Source organism: Macaca nemestrina, chromosome 1 (assembly GCF_043159975.1).
Source record: "Macaca nemestrina isolate mMacNem1 chromosome 1, mMacNem.hap1, whole genome shotgun sequence".
NCBI lineage: Eukaryota > Metazoa > Chordata > Mammalia > Primates > Cercopithecidae > Macaca > Macaca nemestrina.
The window spans coordinates 208,176,175-208,189,608 of record NC_092125.1 but is presented as its reverse complement, the minus strand read 5'-3'; positions in this window follow the sequence as shown (position 1 = coordinate 208,189,608).

Sequence of the window (13,434 nt, the reverse complement as noted above, 5' to 3'; positions counted from 1 at the left end):
TTCCCGCCATTCTCCTGCCTCAGCCTCCCGAGTAGCTGGGACTACAGGCGCCCGCCACCGCGCCCGGCCAATTTTTTGTATTTTTAGTAGAGACGGGGTTTCACTGTGGTCTCGATCTTCTGACCTTGTGATCCGCCCGCCTCGGCCTCCCAAAGTGCTGGGATTACAGGCTTGAGCCACCGCGCCCGGCCTCTACTTTCACTTAACATATTTTAGAGCCCTATCCATTTCTCTGCATATATAGGCATATATAGATCTGGCTGATTCCTTCTGTGATGCCGTGACCCATTATGTAGATAGACCCCATTGTATTCATTCATTCCCTACGGATAGCCCTTGAGCTCTTTACAGTGGTTTGTTATTAGATATGGTCCCGCAAGAGACAGCCTTCCTGGGTACATGTGCAAATATTTTTCTAGGGTAGAGACCAAGACATAGGATTATCTGGCACAGGTCATAAATATTTCCAGTTTAAAGACAAATCCGGAGAATACATTTCCCCCTAAACTCACCAATATTTGCCATTCTCCAATTTTATTCCTTCCTTGCATTTTTGTAGCTTAAAAGACTGAGGCCTGAGGCTGGGTCACAGAGCGGGTTAGGTTCAGGGTCAAGACTAGACCCCACATCGCTTGGGGAAAGGAAAGGCCACGGTGTGAGGGGAGTTGGTGGAGAGGGAATGGCTGAAATTAAACATGGTGATTATACCATCTGTGGAAGTTACACACCAGCAGTGGAAATGACTGCGAATCCTCCCAGAAAATGGCTTCGCTGCGTTCCACGGATCTGCTCTCCCACCCCACCTGCGGCTTGCACAGCGACACACAAGCGTTGTGATTGGTTCTTCCTTGGCTGAGACAAGGGTGGGGACCGAAATGGCGTCTCTAGTAGCTGATTTTTCAGGGCAGCACCTCTGTGCTAGGAGAAGGGAAGGCTGGGGCTCACTGGCGGTGCGGTGCCCGCTCGGGCCATTTCGCATCCGGGCGGAGGTGCAAGCCCGACTGCAACACTGACGCGTGCCGCTACGTCCCCTCCCGGCCGCTCGCGGGGCCCTGGGAGCGGGTGGGGTCTCTGGGTGGCGGGGAGCCAGTGCTGCGGGAAACCGCACGAGGTCGCGTTCGCGAGTGGCGGAGAAGCCCGGATCCCCTGGCGCACGCGGCCGCGCCCACCCAGGTCGCTGGGAGGGGCCCGTCAGGGAGGCGCCTGCGGCCAGTGCCTGCCGTTAGCTTCAGGAAGAACAGGGGTTGAGTAAGAAACGAGTAGGGATGGAAGAACTTGGCATTCCGGGTCTCGGAGCAGGCTGGGGACGCCCGCGGCAGAAACCCGGTTCTCCACTCGGGGCGCGGACCAAAGTCTCCTTGGGCTTCACCGAGGTGGATTCAGTGACCCGGGAGAGGGCCCAGCCCCTAGGCCCCAGCCCCGGTTAAGGGCCAGTCTTGGTCTGGGTGTTTCTCTCCGGGAGCTGGTGGCAGGTTTCCGTTTTCCTCTCCAAGGGAGGAAAGACCAGCAAGAGATTTCGGGGGAAAGAACAAAGCCGCCGGCACCGCCCAGCTCACTTTTTGGAGCCTGGGAGACTCCCTTCCTCTGACCGCTGGGATGACTCGGAGGGCTGGCGCTTTTTCCTTCACCACCGTTTCTTCCCAGCGACCACCTTTTGAGCCCTTGCTGTGTGCCAAGCACTTCACTGAGTGTCATATCTCACTTCCTCCCCACGACAATTGTAAGACATGACAGGCTTGGAAAGGAGAAGTCATTTGCCAAGGTCACGCGTGAAAAAAACGAGGGCTAGGAAATTCTCTCAGATCCTGGGTTTTAAATATTTTTTTATTAGAAAGGGTCTAAAAGTTAAATATTTGCAAACCTTTGCTAATCTTTCAGATCCTTTTGAAATAATGACTATTGAGACTAAACCCTGCAGACATCTCCATACCGTTGTGTGTGTGTAGTGTGTGTGTGCGCGCGCGCGTGCGTGTGTGTTTTAACTTGTCAGCCAGGCAGGTCCGTGGGAGGAGGGAGCAGCGCGCGGGTGAGAGTGTGAACAGGTAACGAACGCTTTTCTGGAAAGCAGTCGTGCCATTTCTATCGAGAGCTTTAAAAACTCTGCATATCCTCTACTCAGGAAATGGCCACCCTCTGTGGAGATAGCAATAGTTATCCACATGTAAAATCCCTGGGACCCAGCAATTCCATTTAAGGGAATCCATTGTAGAGATGGGTGTGCTTGCACATGTACAAAATGGCATACACACGTAAGGACGTTCATGACGGCACTGTTCCAGTAGCAAAGGATGAAAAACAACCCAAAAATGCATCAATAGGATTGATTAATTTAATCTGGCACTTCCATTTAAAGGAATTCTATGCAATATTTTAAGAAAATGAGGCAGTTCTCTATTTTATGTATAGAGCAATCATCAAGAAATATTAAGCAAGAAGAGGAAAGTGCAAAGGTATCTGATGTGCTACTGTTTCTATATGAAAAAGGAATCTATTTTAAAATATATGTATTTAAATATATAGATTCCCCCATAATATACCCATGAAGAAAACAGGCAACCACATTGCCTTTAAGAAGAAAAACCTTACTATCACGCTAGCCTTTAAGTGAAAAAAAAAAAAAAAGAAAGAAAGAAAAAAGGAAAAAAAGAAGGAACCACTGCTAAACGACCAAGTAGGAGAATTACTATTCTTATTGTGTAACCTTTAGTACCTTTGGAATTGTGTGCCATGTGTACATAACAACAATTCAAAATTCAACTTAAAAAAATAAATTCTCTGCCTCTAGACCCAGTACTTCTACTTTTTGGAATCTAGCTTAAGGAAATCAATGGATTTCAGACAAAGACTTATGCAAGAAGATATTCACTGAGGTGTTATCGTACAGGAAAAAGATGTAGGCAACTTAAAAGCCCAACAACAGAGGAACAGATAAGAAAATTATGGTATGTACATGTACTGCCTACCATGAAATCATAAAAAGAATGTTTATAAAAAAATTTATTGACATGGGAAAATGCTTATAACATTAAGTAATGAAATCCTAGATAGAAAATTGTGTATGTAAGCTGGGCCTGGTGGCTCATGCCTACAGTCTCAGTACTTGGGAGGCTGAGGCAGAGGAATCACTTGAGGCCAGGAGTTTGAGACCAGCCTGGGTGACATAGGGAGACCCAGTCTCTGACCACTGTAACAGTAGCAGGCATAAAAAAATAATGGGAGAAAGCATGCCAAAAAGTAAACAATTGTGGTTGCTGGACAGAGACACTGTGAGTGATTTTTTCCTCCCTCTGTAGCTTTCTTTTTTTTCTTCTTCTTCTTTTTTGAGACAGAGTCTTGCTCTGTTGCCAGACTGGAGTGCAGTGGCACGATCTTGGCTCAGTGCAACCTCCATCTCCCGGGTTCAAGCGATTCTCCTACCTCAGCCTCCTGAGTAGCTGGGATTACGGGGCACGCCACCGTGCCCAGCTAATTTTTGTATTTTTAGTAGAGACGGGGTTTCACCATGTTGGCCAGGATGGTCTTGATCTCTTGATCTTGTGATCTGCCCACCCTGGCCTCCCAAAATGCTGGGATTGGCGTGAGCCGCTGCACCTGGCCCCTCTGTAGCTTTCTGTAGTTTTCAATTTTTTTTTTTTTTGTAATGGGTATCTGTGGCTAAGATTTTTTTTTAACTTAAAAATAAATCCCCACAGTATTTAGGAAAATTAAAGATAATTTTCCTCATTAATTAAATATGGAGTTTCACCATGTTGCCCAGACTGGTGTACAGCTTTTTATGCAGGGCTTATTTCTAGAAGTAGAATTGATGGGTTAACATCAATTCTACAAAAAATACAAAAATTACAACCCTATCTCTACAAAAAATACAAAAATTACCCTGACATGGTGGCGCGTGCCTGTAGTCCCAGCTATTCAGGGGGCTAAGGCAGGAAATCGCTTGAGCCCAGGAGGTTGAGGCTGCAGTTAGCCGAGATTGCACCACTGCACTCCAGCCTGGGTGACAGAGCCAAACCCTGCCTCTTAAGAAAAAAAGAAAAAAACGCTGTAAAATGTTCAAAGTGTTACTATTAACAAAAGATTGTAAAAAACTTGTGTCTATTGGAGATTACTTAAGTAAGTTACAGAATATCCAAAATGTAGAATATTAAGCAGCAGTTAGAGAGAATGGGGTAGGTCTATTACTGTGGAAAAATCTAAGAATTACTATGGTAGGAAAAGCAACTTGCAGAGCCATATGGATGTTATGATTGCATTTATGCTAAAGAAAGAAAACCTGAAAGTGTGTGTTTGTGTTTGTACATAAACGTATGAAGGACATTAAACTGTTAATAATAGCTGTCCAGGCTGGGTGCAGTGGCTCACACCTGTAATTCCAGCACTTTGGGAGGCTGAGGTGGGTGGATCACTTGAGCCAGGAGTTCAAGACCGGCCTGGGTAACACGGTGAAACCCCATCTCTAAAAAATATATATATACAAAAAATTAGCCGGGTGTGGTGCCTCATGCCTATAGTCCCAGCTACTTGGGAGGTTGAGGTGGGAGAATCACTTGAACCCAGGAGGTCAAGGCTGCAGTGAGCCATGATCGCCCCACTGCACTCCAGCCTGGGTAACACAGGGAGACCCCGTCTCAAAAACAAACAAACAAACAAACAAACAAAATAGCTGTGGTGAAGGGAATAGACTAAAAGGAGATTTTTAATATTTGCTGTATATTTATCTGTGGTGTTTGCATCTTTGTAGAAATGTGTTCATATCATTTGTATAATTTTAAAGTAATAGTAATGTAGTGGGGAAAGTGTGAGAATAGAGAAAGATCTGAAAAGATACACAACAAAATTATGAGTGGTTTCCACCAGGGGAGAGGGATTGGGGCTTGACGTGATGGGTCATTTTCTCCATTTCCTTTATATTCTTTGGCATTGACTTTTTTCTTTCATAACGCCCACACATGAACTACCTTCATAATTAAAACAGCAACATCAAAAGCCCAGGCTGGTCAGTAGCAGCCTCTGCTTTTCTCCAGTCCTCTCCTGTCTCTCCACACTAGCTCTCTGTTCTCTTATGTAAGGATCCTACTCACATCCAAAGCCCAGAAACTCAAAGCCCTAGATAATACCAGCCTCGTTTCTCCTTTTACCAAAGAGGATGAAACTGAGATGCTGAGACCCAAACTCCGGGCTGTGAAAGTGGACTCAGGTGACCTGGATCCTAAGCCCCTCCTCTCCCACCTTCAATTTCCAGAGATAATCCCTAGGAGAGGGAGAGCCAAGGGCTGTTTCCACCAGTCTAGGGAGGTCAGGACTTGGAGGGCGGCCACCCAGGCAGCATGGCCGGTGAAGCTGCAAATTAATGTTATCAGCGTAGCATCAAATGAAGGAACAATGAACCGCATCATTTGCTGAGTTCCCTCTGGGCTCCGCTTCAAGCTCCCTTCCTAGACAATGGCTGGTCACAGACCCATGAAGACACTGCCAGGTTTTCCAGAGAGACAGCGATAGAGCGCTGGGCCAAATTGGCCTCTGGTGGCCAACACACTGGGATTCACCTCTAACGACTTATCCCCTCCAAGGAGGCAGCTTGGGAGCCCTCTCAGGGCCCGGAAGCGCAGTGCGCTGGAAGATCTTTTGCTCTGAAGCAGGAGGCAACTGTGGTGTAGTAGGGGTGGGGCACTGGCTTGGAAGCAGGAAACTGGGGTTTCAGGATCCAGTACTGCTACTGTCTTGTGTTCAGACCCTGGCAACTCACCAGAGCCTGTGAGTCTGGGAATCAGGGGGTCCGGGGGGTGGAGGGCAAACAGGGACCTCAGTATCTGGGGGAGAAAGGGTGGTGTCAAGCCCCCTCCCCCATCATGGCTGTCTCAGAATCCTAGATGTCGGTGGAGCTGCTGTTTCCTCTTCCCCAGCAGCTGCTGCCTGCCTGTCTCCATGGCAACCAGGCCAAAAGACTAATTTGCCAGGGTCCAGGCTCTGGAGCTTACCTTGTAGCTGGATTTTCAACTAGTCTTTTCTGGAAGTCAGGCCATTCCCACTCCCTAGAGCCTCTGACAGCATCCCCTAGCCATTGCATGGGAACAGCAGGTCCTGGGCCAGCCAGTAAGAACACTCCATTTATCCCTTAGAAACCTTATCCACTCGGGAAGAGAACAAACAGCCTCATACCCAGTGGCCTTGTCATCACTGGTGATTTGTGTTTCAAAGACCCCTGTCCCTCTCTGTAACTGCTCTGGGCTGCTAAGTAGGGATTTGTAAGAGCAGATGGCTTAGGGAATCGGTCACATGCAACCAAGTCGCCAGTCTTATCCCCTTTCCATTTCCGCAGGCTTCTCTCTGCTCTCCGCTGGCCTATGGCTGGGTCCAGAAGTCCTGCTGTGGCTTCTTTGGTTCTAACCAGGCTAAAACAAAAAATCTTAGCTGAGTTCAGAGGCAAATACATGTAGTCCCAGCGATTCAGGAAGCTGAGTCGGGAGGATGGCGAGAGCCCAGGAGTTCGAGGCTGTCATTCATCACGATCGCACCAGTGAATAGCAACTGCACTCCAGCCTAGGCAACATAGGCTAAAAAAAAAAAAAAAAAATCACGAAAATCACCTTTCTTAGAAGGTCATCAAGGATCTGGCAGGCAGAGCCTCACAGATTTTTTTCCTTGGACTTGGTATAATTTGCCTAACTGTATTGGCTTCCCCCAGGGCCACTGCAAATTGAACAGCTATCTTTTTCTATGTGTGCTCTGATACCCCCATTATAACCTTCTGGAGGACAGGGATCATGTGGCCTGTCCATTCTCAGGACATGGCCCGCTGCCTTGTACACAGTACGTGGGTTCATGAACATGTCAACAACACAGAAGCACATTTATGCACCAACCAAAAAATCTAGGAGACCTGTTCTATGCCTGACCCTGCAGTGAACTTGCTGCACAGGTTTGAGCAAGGCTACTGCCTTTTCTGGGCCTTCCTTTCCCACTCTGTGAATGAGTAAATGGGACTGTGATCTCTAAAGGGTTCTACTCAGCCATCTCTCCAAGAGAGAAATCTACAAAGCTCTCTATAGGAGAAACCAGCTCAAGATCCAGAGTTCTCTTCATATAAGGTTGTAGTGCATTATGATTAAAACTAGTCCTGCTTGGACCTGGGACAGGTGGCCTGGTATATGCTGGACCCAGTGGAAACCAACCCCTGCCATGGTGGCTAGGCTGAAGCCCTGCCTGATGGGGAGAGTTACACCAGTCAGCGCAAACCAATGCAAATAGACCCTTCTGCTCTCAGGAACCACCAACAACCAACACCAGGTGCTCACAGAGAAGGTGGGACCCTGGAACTCAGGTCAAAACCTGGATAGCACTGCACTGAGTTGGAGGCCTAAGGTCCCAGCACACGTCCAGCTATCAGCTGAGATCATTTCCTAAAAATCTTGCTTCCCATGGGGCCTCACAGCAAAGCTCCATCACTGAGTTCATTTACGTGGGCTTCTTCCTTGCAACCCGGAGAGGCAAACCAGTACACACTGATGTACACACCTAAACATGTCCCAAAAAGAACTCCAGGGTGACCAGCAGGCTCCGTTCCCATAATAAGAAATAGCCATCATGGCCGGGCACAGTGGCTCACGCTTGTAATTCCAGCACTTTGGGAGGCCGAGGCGGGCCGATCACTTGAGGTCAGGAGTTTGAGACCAGCCTGGCCAACTAAAAATACAAAGATTAGCCAGGCATGGTGGCAGGCGCCTGTAATCGCAGCTACTCGGAAGGTTGAGGCAGGATAATTGCTTGAACCTGGGAGGCAGAGGTTGCAGTGAGCTAAGATTGCGCCACTGCACCCCATCCTGGGTGACAGACAGAGACTCTGTCTCAAAAAATAAAAAAGAAATAGCCATCAAAACTTCCTTCAAGTAACCCGTGCCCCAGCTGTGAACTTCCTTCAAGTAACCCGTGCCTCAGCTGCACTAAATGACTCACATGCTCTTCAAGGCCATTGTGCCTGATGTTTCCTCTGCCCTTTCCCTCCTCCCTCTCTCTTCCATCAGCCCCCTACTCATCCTCCTCTTGTGGGGTCTTCTCTGGCTCCAACTGTTGCTCACTGCCCCCCAACCCCACATTCCACAGCATCTGTGGACACCTCAATGCAGGGCTCCCTGACTGTGGTCATCTCTTTAAAAGGCCTCATATCAGCTAGGTGCAGTGGCTTATGCCTGAAATCCCAGCACTTTGGGAGGCCAAGGTGGGAAGATCGCTGAAGCCAGGAGTTCAGGACAAGCCTGGGCAACAGAGCGAGACCCTGTTTCTATAAGATATTTTAAAATTAGCTGGGTGCAGTGGTGCAAGCCTGCATTTCTAGCTACTCAGAGGCTGAGGTGGGAGGATTGCTTGAGCCCTGAGCCCAGGAGTTTGAGACCAATCTGAGCAACACAGGGAGACCCCATCTCTACAAAAAAATTTAAAAAAAAAATAATTAGCCAAGCGTGGTGGTAGGCACCCATGGTCCCAGCTGCTCAGGAGGCTGAAGTGGAAGGATCACTTAAGCCTGGAAGGTCAAGGCTGCGGTGAGTTATGATAGCACCACTGCAATCCAGCCTGGGTGACAGATGGAGACCCTGTCTCAAAACAAAACAGAATAAAACAAAAATAAAAGGCCTCCCATCTATGTGTCATAATTATTGGTCTGAATCTGTCTCTCCTCCCTTCGAATTCCTCAAAGCCTGGGGACTTCCTTGCATCACCAGTACCTAATGCAGAGTCTGGTGCAGCGAATGTATTCCACATTTTTCTAGCATTGCGTGAATGAATGAAAGAAATGAAAGAAGCAACCTGAGGGCCACCAGCTCTCAGTTTTGTATGAAGATGTTCAGAATCATGCCTTGGGTTTGTACTGTACTTTCGACATTCTCAAGCTGTTTCTGATATTGCTTGTTTCATTTGATTCGCATCACGCCCAGAAGGTAGGCAGGGAAGGGAACGTGACTCCCTATAGCTGACAAGGACCCCAGACACAGATAGGTACAGTGACCTGCTCAAGGTCACAGGAGAGATGGCAGCAGTTGGTGGAGGATTCCTGCCTCTTTATCTGAGGCTGAGGCCCCCTCCACTGCTCATACGGTTGGCTGTGTCCCCACCCAAATCTCATCGTGAATTGTAGTTCCCATAATTCTCACATGTTTTGGGAGGGACTGGGTGGGAGATAATTGAACCATGGGGGCAGTTTCCCCATACTGTTCTCATGGTAGTGAATAAGTCTCACGAGATCTGATGGTTTTATAAGGGGAGACCCCTTTCGCTTGACTCTCATTTTCTCTCTTGTTCTCCGCCATGTAAGACGTGTCTTTCACTTTCCACCATGATTGTGAGGCCTCCCAAGCCACATGGAACTATGAGTCCATTAAACCTCTTTTACTTTATAAATTACCCAGTCTCGGGTATGTCTTTATCAGCAGCTTGAGAATGGACTAATTAACTGCCTTCATGATGTTCCTGTAAACCTCCCATACAGAAGTTGTATCAGGAAAAGGAAAGAAGCTTTGTCTCCAAGGATCCTTTGACCCACTTGGGGGAACCACTCCTTCTTAGCAAAAGGCCAAATCCACACCCCCAAGGAAGGAAGGAAGCATCTATAACAGTGGATGCCCTGGTCTCACAGCCAGCAAACTGAGCTCTGGTCTTAAGATTTCTACTTTCTAATCATTTGATCTTGGATAGTTTGCTTACTTTCTCTGAGCCTCAGTTTCCTAGAAGTGACAAGTGCCTGCTTCACAGGGCTGATGGGACTTTATGCCCCGTAAAGTATCATATGCATGTGAGGGGAAAGACAAAAATGACCTGGCACACACAAAGCAAGGTATCCGATCCAGGCTTGGATGTGCCCTAGATGGAGCCCAGTGTGCAGAGATCACTGGCACAGCCACAGGGCAGGTAGCCCTCTGTCACACTCTTCCACCTCGCCTTCCACCGCACTATTTCCAACTAAGGGAGAGCAGAGTAGAAAGTTTCGCATCCACCTAAACCTGCAAGAAGGCATTTTCCTAAATTCTTTGACATCATAAATGATCTGGGCCGGGCACCAGCCTGGTCAACATGGTGAAACCCCATCCCTACTAAAAATACAAAAATTAGCTGGGCGTGGTGGCGGGCACCTGTAATCCCAGCTATTTGGGAGGCTGAGGCAGAATTGCTTGAATATGGGAGGTGGAGGTTGCAGTGAGCCAAGATCATGCCACTGCACTCCAGCCTGGGCAACAGAGCAAGACTTCGTCTCTGGGGGGAAAAAAAAAGATCTTCTTACTGGTAGCTTATAGATCCACCAGGCTCTGACCAGCCCGCCCACATTACCCTGTGGCCATTTTGCTACTTAGTTTCCCTCCATGGGATGGGTAGGGGGCACATAACCCATAGCACTGACCCTGTGGATCTTTATCTTTATCCCTCAGGGCCTGAGGCACAATTACTTGTCTGAAGGCCCTAGAAAAAGTCAGACTCCCCTCTTCAGTTACTCATCATCAAATCTTGTGAGGCTTTGAGGAGGATAAAATGAAATCACTGGCTGCCGTGACAATTGACATCCTCTGTCTGCTGGTGTCAGCTGCTATACCACAATTATTTTTTATTATATTCCCATTATTTAAGGTCATGAGTTCAGTCTCTGTTCTTACACAGTTAACTTTATCCAGAGGTGGGAAGATCTATTCCATAACTGTAGACAGACGGCACCACTCCTTCCAGCCAGCACCACTCCCAAAGTACTGTGTAGTAAATGTTTGCTCGCCTGTCCTATCCACAAGCCAATAAACTCCTCGAAGGCGAGGAATCTGCCTTATTCATACAAGCATTTCCTGTAACTGGCGTAATGCTGGCATACTGTGGACATTTAATAATTAGAGCTACTGTGTACTGCACAGTGTGCTAAGCATGTTTTATATATCATCTTGTTTATATATCACCCTTGCAATAATGCTGCCAAGTGGAAATACTATTATTCCTATTTTACAGATGAGGAAACTGAGACTCAGAAAGTCGAAGTAACTTGTCCAGGGTAACACGGCTAGGAAGTAGCAGAATCAGGATTGGATAGAGACTGACTAGCTTCAGAATCTCTTTTCTTACCATTTCTTATAGCTGGCTCAATGCCATCCACCTCCACTGCTGGAAACCAAAAATCCTTTGCTTCAGCTGGGCAGGGGTGGCTCACGCCTGTAATCCCAGCACTTTGGGAGGCCAAGGTGGGCAGCTTGCCTGAGGTCAGGAGTTCAAGACCAGCATGGCCAACATGGTGAAACCCCGTTTCTACTAAAAAATACAAAAATTAGCCAGGCATGGTGGTGGGCACCTGTAATCCCAGCTACTTTGGAGGCTGAGGCAGGAGAATCGCTTGAATCCGGGAGGCGGAGGTTGCAGTGAGCTGAGATCGTGCTACTGCATTGCAGCCTGGGCAACGGAGTGAGAGTTTTTCTCAAAAAAGAAAAAAAAAATCCTTTGCTTCACAGTGCCATTTCCGAATGGCTCCAGCTGAGAGGCAGAGGCCAGCTCTGATTCTCTATCCTGTATTCCTGACCCTCTCTGAGGCTCTCACCCTTTCTGTTTTCCTAGTTAACCTCAGTTATTCTCCTGTTTTCCCAACAGCAGAATATAGCATTTTTTTCCCTAGTGCCTTTCCTTACACTTGATGCCTGCAACAGTGGGTGGCAAGGATTTCTTATCACGTGCACAGAGACTAACTGAAAAGGAAAAATTCATAATGATTAAAATAATGAAGCAGATGAGGGACACCTCAGGCTCCAGCCTGTCCTCAGGGGAGCCTCACATCCTAATCTGGACTGTGCCACTGGCTCCCTCCCCAGCGGGGCTCATTTGACTGTCTGTAAAATGATGATAATAATGCTGACCTTTCTCATGGGAAGAAGAAGGAGAGGAGATATGTGGGAGGAGTTAAGGCTTTGGATGGGAGAAGATTAGAGATGAAAAGCACGAGTTTCAGGCTGGTTTCTGAGCATGACATCATTCCTTTCAGGAGTCGAGTCTCTTTTAATTCATGTTTGTGAAGCTGCTTTTTGGAGTTCCTTGAATTCCCCATTTTGCTAATTTTCCACATCCTATAATAAGAGTCAAAGAAGGGGAGACTGAAGTCCAGAGGTTGCTGAGATTCAAGGATTCAAGCCTTTGCCAGGAGATATGAGGGACCCAAAGGCTCACAAAGCTTCCCTAGCCCTCACCAAGCAATGAAGAGTGGGGAAAACAAAAGCAGAAATTGTGGTGGCAGCCTGGAAGGTGGCTTCGGCTGGCTAGCTCGTGGGTAGGAGAACGCCCTGTTGGAAGACAAACAGGTCACAGGGAGGGAGGCTCACTGGGAGCTCGGGAGGGGTCTTTTGTCACCTGACTATCCCTCCAAGTCCAGGCATGGACTGCTAAAGCAAACACTGTCGACCGAGGACGTGTGGGCTCGGCGAAGATAAAAATGGTATTTAGCAGAAGAGAGAAAAATGTATTCAACTCTCAGTTATGATTTAGACGCAGCCGTGGGCAGCATAGCAATGAGCTCCTTATTTTAAGCAAGCGGCAGAGAGATGAAAATAGATCAAGTGTGTTGAATCAAGCCAGGTTTTTGCAATCAGTGAACTAGATTTAAGACCACACCTTCACCGGGCAGGGAGTAGAGAGAACTATGAGGAGTCTTTCTTAAAAACGAAAACCCTCTGTTTTCAGAGAGGGGTGTTCACACTGCTGCAGAGTGAATTTCATCTAAATCATGGCGAGAGAAGTTCAGACTTCATCTTGGGGCTGGACTCAGGAAGGGAAGGAGAGCTCCAGTCCCTCCCCTTGGGCCTGTGGATCCAACTAAGACCCTTCAAGAACACAGGAACCCTGGCCTGGATGGGCCTTCATGATTATCTAGCAAAAGCTATGACAATGCTTCCCATTTGTATATTTGATACACACACACACACACACACACACACACACACACACACACACACATATGTAAAATTTCATTCGGACCTTACAATACCTTTTTTTTTTTTTGATACAAAGTTGCTCTGTTGCCCAGGCTGGAGTGCAATGGCATGATCTCTGCTCACTGCAACCTCTGCCTCCCGGGTTCAAGCGATCCTCCTGTCTCAGCCTCCCGAGTAGCTGGGATTACAGGCGCATGCCACCAAGCCCAGCTAATCTTTGTATTTTTAGTAGAGATGGGGTTTCGCCATGGCCAGGCTGGTGTCAAACTCCTGACCTTGTGATCCACCCACCTCGGCCTCCCAAAGTGCTAGGATTACAGGCATGAGCCACCATGCCTGGCAGAATCTGCGGATTTTCTAAGGGATCACTGCATTGCTTTTTGTCAAAGGCGGCATGTATTTCTGTCAGCTTTCCAGCAGAAAATCAGGAGAGAGGTTCTTCAACATTCACTTATTCACTGAATATTCATTTATTCATTTATTTGCTTATTGTCTGTTT